At 43.7% G+C, this 17,736-nt stretch overlaps 1 pseudogene; it reads left to right on the top strand.

The window, feature by feature from the left end:
- The window catches only part of LOC122098086, a 51,514-nt pseudogene extending 36,076 nt beyond the window's left edge, over positions 1–15,438 (top strand).
- Positions 15,439–17,736: the final 2,298 nt, after the last annotated feature.

The following is a 17,736-nucleotide window of genomic DNA, read 5'->3' as shown; positions in this document are numbered from 1 at the left end:
TCTGAAGATTGTCCTCAGTTTTGTTTTCTTTTTAGGTATATTCTCAGACATCTTCAGACATCCTTACTTAAGGTCATTCCCTCTGGGAATAGTCTAAATGCAGAGATCTAACAATGTGAGCCCAATGCAGAGCTGCAGGTTTAGCTCTGAAGATCCTTGAGACATGAAGCCAGGGCCACCTATCAGTATCTGGGGAGAAGTATCATCAGCTTTGATGAAGAAACAATCCTGAATGTGCTAAATATATACTTAAAAGGCAAGCATTCAACACATTAGCCATAAAAGCCCAAGGCAGAATGGCTGACTCAGGTGCTGCTTGAGTACCCCCAATCAAGGCTCCACAATCTGTAAAACTTTCCAACAAAGTTGTTTTGAACTTTGCTTTGGGGCACTAGGCATATGAAGCATTTCTATCTGTACAGGAAACAGTTAAGGACACAAAGCTTCTTGATTTCAAGCGTTTTTCATACAGTATACAATTCAGAAGGCAGCTTTATATAATTCACAGCTTTAATCTGAGACAGCACAGTTCCCCACTTGGCCTCTGCCAAAACTATGTAAGACCCAGAACATGTCACACAGAGACCACCAGATTCATTCAGGGACACAGCCCCAAGTAGTAACTGGTGTGGGTTTAAATGTGTACTACAATGAAGACATCAGACCTACAAGTTTCATGACAAAAGTCTAGTGGTCAAAGAATTCCTTAGAGAAACAGGAACACAAAAATCAAGTCCTGACACCTAGAAACCAAGCTAAAGGAGCTTTCCCCAGGAGAGATAGATGGAGGAGAGCACCACCCTGAATTTAGAAAACATACTTTCCGAGAATGCTAAGGTCATGGACAAAAAGCATTAGGTATCTAGTATACCATCCATAAAAGCCCAAGGGAGAATAAGTCAAACATTTAATTTTCTTGAGTATCATTAAGCCAGACCCCAACTTGTGAGGTTAGAGATAGTTTCTTTGGTCATGCTTAGAAAGTGCAAATCACTGGTCATATTCTACTACAGTACACACTAACAGTATATAGGAATAGTCAAGAGAGGATAAGCATCAAGCAACGTGCAGGACATTGTACTGCTGTGATGATTATCCACGTCAACACTGAAAATGTGGAAGAGTCCTGACCAACTGTTGATGTCCACATAATTGAAAAGCTTAGAAGGATACATAGTAACAGACATTCCTTTAAGATCTCTAAAATTCTTCTGGCAAGAGAAACGCACAAAGAATTCTCACCCAATTGTTGAAACTTGTTCTCCACACTTGCAAAAAGAGCTATCTTTCCATACTTGCTCAAGGTTCCCTTATAGACACTCTGCACTGCCACTTTCTAAGGCATAACCAATGAAGACAACTTTATTGTAGTATCAGAGTCCATTGGATGACTGAAGCTTAGATTCTGATACCACAGTGGTTAGTCTCTGGCTTAAGATTGTCTGGCTAATTAGTGAAAGGAATAGAGAGAACACAGTCTATTTTAAAGGTTCCTAGTCAGGGTCATAGAGCTTAGGTTCTGAATTCAAGACATCCATGGGATTGCACAGAGCTTACCTTCAATGCCAACAGGGAGGTGACATACTTCATTTGATCTGTGGAGGGTAAATTCCATGTCCTACCTGGTCCTGACCCTGACAGTGGCATATCTATAGCCTGTACCCAGGAGACTGTCCTCATGATACTGTGACCTTGGATCATTCAGAAGCTTGAGTTACCCCCAAGTGCAACTTCACCAATCTATGTGGTCTGTAGTCACCAGCCCTTTGAGGGGCCAATTCTACCTAAGTAGAATCAGATGAAAATATCCCCTTCAAAATTAAAGTTCAAGAGATAACTTCTCCATCATATAAACTTCTCCATCAAATAAAATACATGAGCTCAGAGATAACATGCCTCATTGCAAAAAAATAAAATTAAGTACCAGTGAGATATCCATGTCTTTCATCCACTTATGTTTCAGTGGTTCTAGTCCTAGATGCTCTCACCAAGGGATACAAGTAGTACAGCAAGGTGTTTTCAATTCATATGGCCAAGAGAATAGAAAAAGAGCTGTTATATGGACAAGAGTACATGGGCTCTGCTGGAGCTTAGCTTGAGCTTCCACAGCCAGAGTGGAAGGACAGTCAGAATTCACATAAAGACAAGGGTACCAAGAATTCAGACTCTTTAGCAATAGAGATCTTAATCACAAAATCAACTTCAATCAGTGAAAGGATTGGCCACATATGAACATGCTAGGGATGATGGCAGAAGATAATGAAGATTTAGTTCAGATGATAGTGGTCCATATGGACAAGCAACAGCAAAGAAAGCGATTAGAGCCTAGATTTGCTTGTTACATGCAGAGAGCAATGTGCTTCTCAGTTCATGTGCTCCTTTCATGAGAAAAATTTTATGTAGGAGATACAGAAGTACCATAAGAAAGCCAGATATGGGAATAGTACACATTGGTTTATTGAAGGAATGGGAGAAAATGTAAAAGTAGGTCTTTGGAAGCTACTTGTTGGACTTGCTCTGCTCCAAGTAAAACAGAGACAATACAACCTGGAACTGAACTCTCTTGGAATGGAGTGTGGTAGATCTGGCCTGAAAACTTCATTGTTTTGTTTGCTTAATCTGGCAAAAAAGCAATAGCAGTGCAGGGAAGGTGGGCTCAACAGTGGCCACATATCCTGTCTGCTGATACCACACAGATACCTACTCTAGATTCAGACTACTCTGGACCAGAGCACAGACAGACATGTCCCAAAGGAAGTCACATCCTAAAACCAAGCCCTGGATAACCTGGCACATAACCACCCAGGACCTAACAAATCTAGAAATCAGAGTGTGATAGTAAAATGAGACATTTTTGCATAGACACAAATGGCCTCAGGGCTTCTTGACTAGATATAGCCCTAGGTGGTTCACTCTATCTTGATGCCCAAGTGAAAGTCACATAGCCTTCAGTATAGTAGTCCAAGTCATTAGCTCAACTCAGTTTCCATCTTGAGAGCAGAAATCCTTAATTAAAAGCTGTTAAATGTCATAAATCCCTTCCCAAGGCAATATTTTCAGGTCAGCACATCTTGCCAAATATGAATCCACGAGACAAGATACACTCCTATGAGAACAGAAGCCTAGGTCTCCCCATCCACTCCCTATGAAGTACACACCTGGAAATTACCTCAGCCTCAAAGAAGACATGCAACAGATTGGACTCCATAGGAGTACCACTGAAATGTCATTGTGCTATCTCCAGTTTGATCCATTGATTATCTACAGAATACTAACGAACTATCATAACACAGTCCAGAGAAAAGTAAGTCAAGACCAACAAGATCTGGATTGTAACTCTCACAGCATGTTCCCTTACTGGGTTAGTACATAATGAATCACTGCTTCATATGGTCCAAGGAGACACCAATGGAGACCCAACTCACACTCTGGGATGGAGGCTCTTGAACTTGGTGACTTTAGGTGCACCTTTAAAAAGCAATGGGAAGCTAGGCACTGGTGGCTTATGCCTGTAATCCTAGCTACTCAGGCTGAGATATGAGGATTGCAGTTCAAAGCCACCCCCAGCCAGGACAGGAAAACCTGTGAGACTCTTATCTCCAATAAGCCACCAGAAAACTGGAAGTGGTGCTGTTGCTCAAGTGGTAGAATGTTTGCCTCATGAGCTAGGTGGCTACAGACAATGTGCACAGGTTTTGAAGATTTTGGAGCATCCTAGCAGCACAGGAAAAATTCTCAAGTATTCTTTCATACTTAAGCAGTACACAAAGACAAAGCAACACTACCCTAGTTAGTGAGACAATATCCAGAGAAAAGTACCCTCCATCTATTTCCTCAGTTTACTGAGGTCCTAGACATTGGGGGGTATAATAGATCTGAGGTCTCTCCTCCCACAGGGGTCACTGTATAGTAGCCAGAGTGACACTTTACAAGCTATGATAAAGATATACCTTGCCTATCACACTTCCATCTGAGGCTAAAAACAGCATGATACTACATTAGGACCCAAACCTCTAACAAATAGAATTAGTGAGAAAGGAGTCTCATGTTCAGTAGACAGCCTCAATTACCCCCAAAGATAAATTTCACCTTAATCTTAAAGCAAACAGGAAAATGACTTTTCTCCAAATTCTAATATGCCAAATAGGACTGACTCCATCCTAGGAGGCGGACTTCAGTTTTACAAGAAGGGCCATGGTAATGTCCCTCTGGAGTTACAGAAAAGACCACCTCCTCCCTGGGCCTGGCTTGTTCCTTATTGCCTCAAGTGATCCCTTAATTGCTCAGTACCTAGCCTCCTTGGCAACAATATCTAACCTTTTCTGCCTTTAAAAATCTCCACTCAACTTGTTAAAGGACCTACAAATTTTTCAGCACTTGATGTGTCTTTGTTTTGACTTGTGTGAGTATGACACTTGCATCTGTTCTGCGCAAAAGCTAATTGGAGTCACATAGCCATTGAAATATCCAAATGTGCCCTGCCCGCATGTATCGATGCAAATAAAGGAAACCAGGACATTTAAACCATGCCCAAGTCATCTGCAGAAGGGTAAGGACTTCCAGTTATTGGTCACATTCAACAGCTACAGAGAGATTTCCCCCAAATTAAGGGGGAGAAAAATCAGACCACTGCCAGAGCCCTCCGAAGTTTAGGCAAACCATCAAAGGAGATGGAGGGCCTATTGTCTTGGGGAACTCCCCTGGCATCTGACCAAAGCTATGTGGAAAGTCTCTCTAGAAATCATTGGAAACTTCTATTATCCAGTTTCTGCCCATGACGTGGCCTTTTAAAACAGTGCGATTGCAACTAGGAAAGCATCAACTCCACTGTGATTAGCCTCTTTTCACATACTGTTTTGAGTTCCAGAGGGATGAGCTACCACAACATCAACATAATGGCATCAGGAAGGAGAGGACCATGTTGCTAAAAATCCTATCATTTGGAACATCTCCACAGAGAAAGCATGGAGCCTAAAAGACAAGAATGTGCAGGCTGAGCAGCTCAGTACTGGGATGGACAAACTGGTTCTTTCAGAAGAGAACACCTGAACAATTATCCTACTTTTCAGTCTGTCCAGAGACCAAGAAAAACATCAAGGCTTTGAAATATTACTTTAAAAAAGGACAGAGTAATAGAGAGAATCCTACAACCAAATGCTGGAACCAGTTTTTATGCCTCCAGATAGCTGCCATCCTGCAAATCCTATAGATGTACTGGATTTCACAGATGAAATGGTCTCCTCAATTGGCTAACTTCACTGGACAACATTGGTCCAAGATTACAAGAACTTTCCTTGGTGCAAATGAACCACCTACACAAATTCAGGGGACTATGTCCTCTCTATTCTGATAAGATTCAAACCATTTTATGCCAAGCTGACCTGAAAGGGCCAACTCCAGAAGATGCAACTATCTCCCAACAATAGTGGTCACAGATCAGCACGGAAAATACTAAAGACCCTATGTCCTCACTACACATATCTTCAGCAACAACCTCAAGCCTGACCAAGTCTTCTCTCTCCATGATGGAGAATATCAGGTCCCAGAAACACACAGAACCAAGTTTCCTCAGTTTCTACCTCAGTTGTCCTCCATCCTTCAGTGGCTATTGCCATTTTGTGTTTGAGTCTCTCTTTCAGTACCATTACACTGTCATCTCATGTGCCCTGCAGTACTGTTGGAGCTCAAAGTCTGAAGTAGCATCCACATCAAGGGAAGTTTGTTATGACTTTGGAGGATCACAGTCACGGTGACAACTCCCAAACAGAGACCATAGATCCACCTGGCTAGTTGTGTTTATAGAAGTAGCTGGCCTGATACTAGACCTGGCTAAGACCTGGCTAAGATCATACTCCCGTTTCAAATAAAGCCTACATCTGGAGTCATGAAGAACAATGGAGCCTATTACTGGCCCTACACTAAAAAAAAAATCAGACACATCCAAAAACAAAAATATTAAAAGTTCCTCATTTTCACCAAACCTAGAACCAGAGCTGTCATACTGAGCAGGGAAAGGAGGGCTCCTAAAGATATTCTTGGTCCTGGAAACCCAGATTTATATGAAGGATGAATCATGTTCTTTTTGGGGACATTGCAGCAAATGAGAACAGTTTCACAACCTGATGGACAAGCAAAGCCCTAATCCTGTGGTAGGAAACTCAAGAGGCACACTGCAGCATTAATATAAAAATATCACATACGGGGGCTGGGAAGGTGGCTCAGTGGTAGAGCATTTGCCTTGCATGCCTGAAGCCCTGGGTTCAATTCCTCAGCACTCCATAAGCAAAAAGATAAAAGCTGGAAGTCACTGTGGCTCAAGTGGTAGAGCGCTATCCTTGAGCTGAAGAGCTGAGGGATAGTGGCCAGGCCCAGAGTTCAGGCCCCACGACCGGACCCTCCCAAAAAAATATCACATACGCCTGCAGAAATATATTCTCTTTCAAAATAGCACAGCACATATAGCAAGCATATATGACACTCGGGAGCCCATGGAGGAGGAAATGGAGGCCTACAGAATGGAGCATCAGAGGCCAGATGACCCAATGGCCTCTTTCCAGAAGTAGGCACAGGTCATTCAGGATACAGTCCAGCATGTTCCCACAGCTTCCCACTCATCATGAAAATTAAACAAAAAAAAAACACCCTGATGTGTCCTTGCTGTCTTACTTTAATAAAGCTTTCAGAAATCTCAAAGTAATTTCATTCCTTTCCACAGAAACAAAGGATTGGAAGTAGTGCTGTGGAAAGCAGGTCTGGCACCCTAGGCCGTATCTTCTGAGAACCAAGTATGGTGATGAATGCTTGTAATCCCAGTACTTTCAACCTTGAGGGAGGAGGATTCAAAGTTCAAAGCCAGACTGGGATACAGAGAGACCACATCTCAAAAAAAAAAAAAACAAAAAAAAAAACAAAAACCAGAAGCGATAGGGTTTGTACTTGAAAAGCCAGAAATAAAATGTAAGATGTATCTGTTATCTATTACTAATATTTTGAAGGCAGATCACCATTTTCTAAAACCAGGGATAAATGCGGTTCTTATTTTTTTTTTAGCAATAATTTTACTAAAACTGCAGTTAGTTCATAAATGCTTGGCTTTGCCTTTTGAGACTTTCCTGTTCTGAAACTAGGACCATACTCTTAATCTTTGATTCATCAAAACGAAAGTGATAGAACAGGTAAATGACTTCTATCCCTTAAATCTGAAGTCATAAATTTGGTTCATTTGATTGGCAAGTTTGGTTCTTACTGTATTTCCTTTATCTGAAATCTGGAAATAAATTAGCCTTGAATGGAAAAGCAGCTGTCTTCTCAACCTTCAGTCAGTACTGACCAAAGGATTAACCCCCACCTTATTAACCCAGGTGCATGCAGACATCAGGCAAAGCACCAGGTATGCAGGGACATGCTTGAAGCAGGCAGGACAATCTGATCTAAGCCTGGCTGAAAACTTAGCAAAAGCCCTCACCTCTCCATACCTAATAGCTTTTGCCATAACCTCTGTCTTCATGCCCCATAAAAGCCTAACTCCAATCACCTCCTTGCACAACAACCTCCAATCCCAGGGGAAAGTTGCTGCCCCTTGCTGTTCCTCAATAAAGAGTCCTCACCTGTTGAGACGAGTCCTGTCTCTTCTTTCTCCTCCATTTTCCTACCACTTACTGGTTAGCACCAGGTCTTTACCATGTTGCCCCTGAGCTTGTAGACAGAAATCAAAAGATCTCTAGAATATCATAGAGAATATCGCTTTTTGTTGGGGATATTTGGGGGGACATTAGGGCTTGAACTCAGCCTCCTGCTTGCTAAGCCTTGCCTCCAACACAACAGATGGTGTTTCCCCTCCCCTCTGTTTGAATTTTCCCTATATGCACGCAATGTATAGTGATCAAACTTGGGCTCCTCATCACCTTCCTTTTCCCCCAAAGGACAATTTTTACAATACTATTGCTTTCATTGCGATTGCCTTTATTTAACTCATGTTATGAAACCACTTTACCTGATTATACATTATCCAGTGCACCTCATCTTCATAGCCAGTAGGTGCCACATTATAAAATTTACAGGGCACAACCCAGAGGTTCCTTGAACCTGAAGCCTCCTCTGAGAACAATGCAAGTATAATATAGCTAAAGTGGGATGGCAGAACGTTGCTAACTCCAGGGGGCATTGATGACCATGTCCTAGACTACCAAAACCACGTAATGGGCATCCTTTTAATTCAGTATAACAGTAGCAGGTAGAACAGCTGGGCCAATAATCTCGCATACACTTGATACATATACATGGTGTCTAGATTCCAACTAAAAGAACATGTAAATTACAATACAAATGTCATTCTTCAAGGGAATCAAATTGATGGCTCAACCAAAATTCGTGGCTTAACAGAAAGTCTGACACTGGTGTCTATTTTGTATCTTATCTTTTGTTAAGATGTGAATACTCAACAGAAAAAGAAAAATGCAGAGAAATATCTGCTTATTTTCCATGAATTGATACATGAAGAGAACCTAAAGGTACATGTAAGAGGCCTAGAGGTATCTCAGTTCTAATCAAAGTCAGGAGAGCACTGCCACTATACATTCTTCAAACACTGAATATCATGTGGAAGGCCTTCCAAGAGAGGCAGCCACTTACAGTCATTTTTTAAAAGAGATGCAGCCACATTTCAAGATATATGGTCAGAAAGAGCTGTGTTCCTTAGCAGTGTGTACTAGTTAGGGACATCACTGGACACAAAGCACTAGAGAACAATGTCAGGGCCCACTTCAAAATAACCCAAGTAGGACTGGTTCATCTGCCTGCTGGGACAGATGCCTGCCCAGGGTACGGTCTGATGTGATGTCACATTATTACCTGCAACTTATGCCATGAGCCTAACATTTGCCAGTACTTGTAACTCCTCAGTATAAGAGAATGCAACTCTTAGCAGCAGTCATGGACAGTCATGATGCTTATTCCATGAAACTTAACAAGCCAGCTATTCCTTCCACATGAACAATGTTTCACATGCAACGTGTTTGCCAAAAATCTTAGTACACTTATAGGCATAAACATACACACACAAAAGAAAAAAAACACCTGCGACTATCCCCCTTGCAGCTGGATTTGTGGAGCTCCACCTGGGAACACTATGTTGCTATTGCCAGCATAGTATAGTCAACCCAGTGTTTACAAATGTAACAGTCAGGGCCCTGGAGGAAATGGCTCTAAGTAACTGGGTTCAAACATCTTATTCAGTTAAGACAATCAACTTTGAGTTCCTCTCCTTCCTCAGCCAAGGCCATGTGAAGCTGAATCCTGGCCGGCAAATCTCATGTTCTCTATCTCAACAGTCACTCACACCAGAGCGTCCCAACATCCCAGCAGTCCTATCTCCAGTCTTATTCTAGCCATCCCACAATGATTTCCAGTAGCAACTCTGGCCATTTCAAATCTATCTACATCACCTTTGAAGTCCCAAGACCCCTTCTCAATGCCACAAGAAGCCCCTTAAGCTTGGCTTCAGCCACAACTAGCTCTAATCCCATTTCTACATGAGCATTCCTTCAGGAAAACACCATTTTTTCTGCTGGACACAGTACTTTCTTCCTTCACTACATTCTTTCCTCATCATTCAAATCTTACCTTAGGAGTCATTTCTCCCAGACTTTTCCCATGGTTCAAAAGCAGTTCCAAGTACCACCTCCCTCCCCCCCACACCTGAATGCTTTCACTACAGCTGAGTCTCATCAAAATATACTACACTAGTATTTTAATTTGCACAGTGCCCCAAATTGGTTTTACCAAGGGGAACAAACGCCTGGCACCAAGCATCACAATCTTTCACATTTGCACCTGATCTTTCAGTGGATAACAGAGCCATCCACATTTGTGGTGGCCAACAGTGTCAGCTCTGCTTGAGATTTCAGCATTCCTGGTATCCAAGGTTTGGATGTTCTAAGAAGACTGCTCTAAATGGCACTTTGATTCCAGCATTCAGGATTTAAGAATTATTTCCTGCAACACTCACTGCCATTGAAACTCATTCAACATGTACATGCTAGAATAAGACTGATGTGCAAACACCATGCTGCCTTCACCTAGACAGTCTCCAAGGGGGACAAGTGGGAGGCTCTCCCCTCACCAAACCTACAACCATCTCATTTTCTCCACTTCTAGAGGAGGCCATTCAACTTGAGAAAATTACTAAGACTAACTGTAAAAAAGGGGGGGGGGCTGGGAAGCTGGCTCAGTGGTAGAGCACTTGCCTTCCATGCATGAGGCCCTGAGTTTGATTCCGCAGTACCACATAAGCAAAAAGAAAAAAAGCCAGAAGTGGTGCTGTGGCTCAAGTGGTAGAGCACTAGCCTTGAGCTGCAGAGCTCAGGGACAGCGCCTAGGCCCAGAGTTCAGGCCCCATGACCAGACCCCCCCCCCAAAAAAAAAAAAGTTACAATATTTCACCAAGATATCCCTACATCAATGAAGCCAAGAACTTTAAGAAAACACAACACAACAATTCATGAAGGTTTTTGTGCAAGTGCTGGGGCTTCAACTCTGGTCCTGGGCTCCTGGGCCCTAAGCTTTTGTGCTCAAGGTTTGTACTCTACCACTTGAGCCTCAGCTCCAATTTTAGTGTTTTGGTTTGGGTAATAAATTGGAGATAAGGTTCTCTCAGACTTCCCTGCTGCTGCTGGCTTGGAACCTCCATGCTCAGATCCAGCTTCCTGAATAGCCAGGATTAAAGGCAGGGACCAGCCACACCCTGCACCTGAGGGCTTCTGCAAGGGCACACCCTCTCAGAAGAGGAAGAGGAAGTTGAGGGGTGGGATCATCATGTCCTGCAGATAAAGGAGAGCAGCAAGGCCTGGACTTCATTCACTTGGTGCAGGTGCTGGAGGAAGGGGGTGACGAGCGAGCAGGAGCAGGACAGGAGATGGAGGCTCCAGAACGGACGTGGAGACCTATACTCCTAAGGCAGAACTCGCAGCCAAGAATAGATGAGAAACCTCCCAGTAATAGAGGCAGAAGTGAAGGCTGAGGCTGGGTGGTTCAGCCTCTGCTCAGCAGTGACTGTGAGGAACAGAGCAGGGCTCCATTCAATTCACCTTAGTTTCTTACTCCCTGCCAAAGACTTTTCCCTCCAACTGTAATCAGGCCCCGTGGGGGTCCTGGCCAGAAGCAGCACCATCTAGGGTTCACAGGGTACGCATCAGCATTCAGTCGGCCTGTGAGAATAAGGTGCAGGAGGTGGGCCTGGATGACACTGTGTCCAGCATGTAGCCATTGTCCATGTCCCAGACCATGGTGAGCCTGGCCCAGTGCATCTTCAGCCAGGGCTCAGGCTCTGAAGAGGAGACTGCAGGGCCTGAGAGCAATCCTATGCACAACTCACTGGGCACCAGCGCTGACCCAGACAACCAAGAAAGGTTAGTAAAGTTTGAACCTTCCTTATGGCCTTGGGACTCAGTGAGGAACAATTTGAGGAGTGCTGACAGAAATGCCTGTGTTCTGTGATATCATATTTATAATTAGAGACAACAACAACAAAAAACATGACTCTTGATCCATTCTCTTGGAATGCAATTGCTCCAAAACAGAATCCTTAGGCACTGCAACTGATCTCTAAAAAAGTCCCTTGCTTGAGCAGCACCAATCCTCGTGAAGCAGACAGAAAGACTGACTCAATCAGTTACAGAAAACCAGGAGCACCAGCTCTTGAGATTAAGGCAACATTGGAAACTTTAAAAAGTTGGAGATAGGGACCAAGATGGCAATGGGACAGTAGGGAAACTCCACAGCTCTCTCTGACCAAAAAGATTGTTTGAGTTCAAATGGTTAATTTCCCCAAGAGACGGACCACAACAACAAAAAAAGGATGAACATCCAGAGAAAAACAGGAGGTGGGGAAAAAAACAAAGAAAGAAAAAACAACAACAATCTCAGAACATAAGTGTGAAGAGCCCTCCCCCAACCTTTACTGGCTGCTTGGGAATGCATCAAGTCATGCCCAGCCCAGCCTGGTGGGGGCTGCTGGAGTCCCCAGAGACACAGGGGTTTGTCTGCAGATCACCCAAGCAGAAGACGCCTGAGGTACCGGTGTTGGACCTGCTGTTGTGACGAACAGAGAAACCTCCAAGCTGGGAGCCTGCACAAAGATCCCGCCCCCACCCCTCACTCTCCAAGCAGAGGGGGCTCTATCCCTCCAAACCCACTCGGCCCCATGACAGGAACCCCAGAACTACACAGGTCGCCCACAGAACGCCAGAGCAGAAAACCTGCAAGGTACTGGTGCTGTGCTGACCCGAACAGCAGTGACAAAGGCAGAGACAGAAACATGCAGAGCTACCACCACCTGGCCCAGCCCACAAGCATCTCAACTGAACTCTGCAGCAGCAACTGGCAACCTACATCACACAAAAACAACTAGCTCCAGGGTGATTACCCCACATGGTGCAGTGTATCACTCAAGGGAGACCAGAGCTGGTGGGAGCCCCCAGACCTTGACCCAGACCCTTACCCCAACACCTGGGCTGCAGAACCCACTAAAACTGGGAACTGTTCCAGAGCTCCACCAGCCCGTGGAGCACATCCAGCTGGCCAGAATAGATCAAGAGCGTCCCTGGAAGGGAGCTTAAACACCCAAGCCAAGAACAGCGTCCCTGGGTCACAACAGCCAACAGTGGAAGAAACTTGAACTTTTTACTCCAGGCTGTGTAACCCAGGTGGGATACACAGCAGCACAGGTCCAACTGGCGTGCCCCAGGCTGGGGACTGGGAGCCAGGACTAGGCCTGGGGATCTGGTGCCTGCGCAACACAACCAACTCCTCCCAGTTGAAGCCAGAAGCTGTGTATACACCTCATCAGAGGGGGGAAAACAGCAAAAGATCTGAGTGTCCAGGGCAAGAGAACCAGAAGCCCAAACTCTACCAGAACTTGGCCCATATATCTCAGGCCAGGAATTGGACAACTCTGGCCACCAGCACCTGATAATATTTAGGAGCTCAGGTTGGTAAGGTGACTCAGCGGTAGAGTACTTGCCTTGTGTGCATGAGGCCCTGGATCGGATTCCTCAGCACCACATAAGCACAAAGGGCCAGAAGTGGCTCTGTGGACAGAAGTGGCACTGTGTCTCAAATGGTAGGGTGCCAGCCTTGAGTGAAGAGCGGAGGGACAGCACCCAGGCCCAGAGTTCAGGCCCACAACGGGCCAAAAAATAACAAAAACAAAAACAAAACCCATCAGGAGTCCATAGCAGACTCCAACAACTGGGAGAGTACATCTAGCACACTCAATCTTGCCAAGAGCACCTGTAGAAGTAAACAGGAGCAGTGTAGGCTGCTCAGTCCTTCTAAGGCAGGAACTGCCAGTTATCTACAGTAGAGAGCCAAAAGCCCTACATGGGTCAGACCAGCAGCTGGAGGTCGGCCCCCAACAGAACTGAGACCAGGTACAGAGTCTCTCCACCAGCCCAGAAACAGCAATCAAGCAAAGACAGACACCTATGGACCAAAACAGAATTTCAGATTAGTCTCCAATAATCCCTGAATCCCCATGCGAAAAATCACAGAAAAATTACAAGGTTTTTCAACACCCAGCATAGCAAGCTACCCCCAAAAGCCATCAGCCACCTAAGGGAGAGCCCCAGTGGGAGCAAATCAGGAATGGAAAACAAAAGCTACATCCAAGAGATGCTAGAGGCAATGACTCAAGAATTAAAGCAAGGAAGTGGTGCTATGGCTCAAGTGGTAGAGCACTAGCTTTGAGCTGAAGAGCTGAGGGATAGCATCCAAGCCCACAGTTCAAGCCCCATGACCAAAAACAAAAAACAAAAAGAATTAAAGTGAAAAATAGACCAGAAATTTAAAGAACACAGGGACAAGCTATCGGAAGAGATGCAGGATCTCAAACAGGAGGTGCAAGCAAAAATAGAGGCAGTACACACCTCACTAAGAGGTGAGATTATTACTTTGAGAACGAACATCGAATCCATAAATGAGTCCATTTCCTCCATGCAAACCACAATGGAAGCCATAGTTAACAGAGTGAACAAAATGGAATGTAGAGTGTCAGATACAGAAGACAGAATACACCAACTGGACCAAAAAAAAAACCACACATATGGAAAAAAACCACTCAAATTATGCAAAAGGGAAATCCAAGAGCAAGTGGATAGTACCAAGAAATTTAACCTTTGTATAATTGGAGTGGACGAAGTTGAGGAATATCAAAGCAAGGGAATGCAACACCTATTCAACAAGATCAATGAAAATTTCCCCAATCTTAAAAAAAAAAATCTTACCTACAAAACAGAAGCACATAGAATACCTAACAAGCAGGATCCCAGGAGAAACACTTCTAGACACATAGTAAAAATGATAGACCTGAATAAGGAAACAATCTTGCATGTAGTAAAAATGAAGGAGCTATAATATAATGGGGAAAAAATAGAATCACTGCAGATCTCTCTAGACAGACATTGAATGCAAGAAAGGCCTCCCCCCAAATCAGCCATTGAGTGCAGCGGACCACCTCTTTGTTCTAGAGCATAACTTGCATCTGCTGATTAGACTGTTTCATAAGAAATACCTTTTCCATCATGAAGACCCACCTAGCAAGTGTAGCTTTTGGTCACAAAAGAATGAGACTTTCAGTCTGAAAGTTGATAAAAATGAAATTAATTTATTACAGTCCAGTGAAAGGCTTCTGGAAAAAAATAAACAAGCAAAGCATATTTTTCTGAGGAATAGATTAGCTGCAACTATTGACAGCTTGGCAAGTCTCACTGAGGATCCTCACATACAGGCTCATTGGTCCAGTATCAGTGATGTTTATGACTTCAGTGTGAAGGTGTTCATCACATCCCAGGGCTATAAACTAATATGCAAGTCCATTCAGCTGCAGTTAACATTGGAGTTGAGCAGATCCAAGGTGTACACAGAGATGGAAGGGTGATCACACTGTCTCATCAGGAGCAGAAGCTACAGGATTTTCTTCTGGCTCAGATGTCTTAGCACCGTGAGCACACAGTTTAACAGCTGGCCAAGGTCATGGGCTGGCAGGTCCTGAGTTTCAGTAACCATGTGGGCCTGAGGCCTGTAGAAAGCATTGGCAATGTGTCCACCATAAACGTGGCCTCTGCAAATGGTGACTATGCTACTTCAGTTCACAATGGGCCTGAGAGTGGCAGCAAAGTCCTGGTGCAGTTTCCATGGATCCAGAACAAAGATGTTCCCAAGAGTGATGTGCCCCAGGACAGTAAGTGGAACCATCTCCATGGGCCCTTCAGAGAAGTACAGTGGAAGAAAATGGAAGGTTGTAACTTCCTTCATAAACTGGAGCTGCTCATGTCTGCACTCAGCCCTTGTCTGCTCCGATTCTTCCATAAAGCGGACAATAGAGGTTTGCAGGACAATTGTAAGCACAACAAAGAAATGCGTTCCAAAGGAGTTTCTTTCTAAAGCAATAAACACTTATCAGTTTGAAACCTTTCACTTTGTAACTGTCAAGTATTTTAAAATGCGGCACAATTGTAGATAAGCAGTATGGGAAAATATAAAATTGTGTTTGTATGCAATTAAACCGAGTATGTTATTAAAATTTGCTTTCAAATAGCCTTCCTTTGATGGTGACATCAATTAAAATAAGTGATTAAAAATCTCAAGTAAGTCAGGCACCTGTAAGTTCATGCCTGTAATCCTAGCTTTGCAGGAAGATGAGGTCTGAAGATCCTGGTACAAAGCCAGCCAGGCAGGAAAGTCCGTAAAACTCTCATCTGCAATACTCAGAAAAAATGATGGAAGTGGAGCTGTGGCTCAAGCGGCAGCGTACAAGCACACAGAGCAGGCAGTCTGTCTCATTATTTATCCCTAATACAGAAGACGACCTTGCCACTCTGGTCAGATTGGTTGAGCTCAGGTTTACCATCTTCTCTGTTTGTGATTGGCTAGTTTGAATAGGATAAAATTTACATAATGTGATTTTCAAATAAGATTAACAGTTCACAAATAATTCAAAATATGCCCATGCCCACTGCTATTTTTAAATAGTCTAGGGCAAGTCATAATCCCATCTTGAAAAACTAGTTTCAAGAAAAACCTTCTATTTTACAAAGCCTTTATCCCAAAGAAGCTCCCCTTTTCCTTAAGAGCCAAGCCACCAGGCCAAAGGAGGAACTTTTAAGCAGTCCACTTTGACAGAAAAGACAGTTTTCTCACACATGTATATATATGTAAAGGAGGTTGTGTAGTATTTCTACAAATTTCATCTGTACAAGTTATATTTACCTTCCAAAGCAGGAAAGCAAGGAGACTGCCCACTTGCCTAATTTTCCTCCTGAGATTAACGTATAAGTAGAAATATTGTATATTATATGCACACATATATATACTATATATATCAAATATATATTCAAGAGTGGTGTGATTTTCTTATGTCTTAGGTTAGGAAAAGGTTTCTCTGAATTTGGACAAGGTTTCCCTTGCATGTATTTTTGTAATGAAATGTGTAAATATAGGCCCTCAACAAAATAGTTGCCTGTTCCCAATATTAATAGGTCAAGAACCACCATCATTTACACTTGTATCTGAATTCATTCATCTCTATCTTCAAATTTAGAGTATCCTTTCAAACCACTATTTTGAAAACAAAGCAGAAAACAAAACTTTTGTCTGTGTACAGAAGCCTTTAGGCACAAGCAGCCAGAACTAGGCACCTCACCCAGAACTAGGCTCCATTCTAAGCTGCATAGACACAGAGCGGCATCCCATAGAGTTGTACCACCATCCCCTGGTCACACAGGACTGCACCAGTCCCTCCCCAGGCCAAGGGCAGAGGAAATGTCAAGTAAATGCAAATGAAGCCATTTTACAGGTTGCCATTCATTTACTTTAAGGTCCTGTGTTTGAGCATTGTAGACATGTTTAGATGGCCACTGTGGGGGCTGAACAATTCTGTTACCCTCTGAAGTCAGGAGGTGCAATGGAGTGCTTCCTGCAATATACCATTTAGTGAACCTTTGTCCCAATTCATACAGCATAGGCTCCCACTTGTTGATATTGAAATATGGATACTGGATCTAACTGGCAGCATGTTTACAGTTTTGTGTGAAAAATCTTTGCATCCCACCCACAGGTACTAGGCATGCCCGAATCCCTAGAGGGAGGCCAGCGACTTAGACAATAGGTTACCAGACCCCCCTAGAATTGTACCATGAACTTGAGACTGAGTTCTCAATCTCCTTGTAAAACTGTCCCATGACCATACTTAGGCCCTGACCAATTCAGCCACCATTGTTCCATGCCTTGGTTTCTCCTAACTCTCCTCTGGTCACCATGGTATCCCTTCTCAACTCTCCATTAGAGTTGATCTGGTTTGTTGAGATTGTCTGCTCTTTCTTTCTTACCCTCATTGCTCAGTTTCTTAACAGTATGAAGTGCATTGAGAATGCAAGTTCTACAAAGACTCCCAATTCGGCCTCTCAAAATGTGGCTGATCTCTTGACTGAATTCCCAGATAAAAATCTCAGTTTGGCCTGATGAGGGTACCTGAGGGTAGGTGCCCCAAGAAGAGCAAAGTTTTTATGAAAAATGATACTGCCACCATCTGTGAAAATCAACTGTTTGAAAAGTCTTCCCCTCAGGGGCTCTCAGATATTGGGAGCTGGGGTTGGTTTACAGGAAAAAGGATAGCAGAAAGGCAAGCCCAGTCTGTTCTGCTAGCAAGGGGGAAAATGTGCCCCCCCCATTTTTGTGTGGTTC

This window comes from Dipodomys spectabilis, unplaced genomic scaffold, assembly GCF_019054845.1.
Source record: "Dipodomys spectabilis isolate Male_0828 unplaced genomic scaffold, ASM1905484v1 ptg000457l, whole genome shotgun sequence".
Classification (NCBI taxonomy): Eukaryota; Metazoa; Chordata; class Mammalia; order Rodentia; family Heteromyidae; genus Dipodomys; species Dipodomys spectabilis.
Note: the sequence above shows the minus strand (reverse complement) of the source record. Positions and strands in the feature narration are given on the sequence as shown.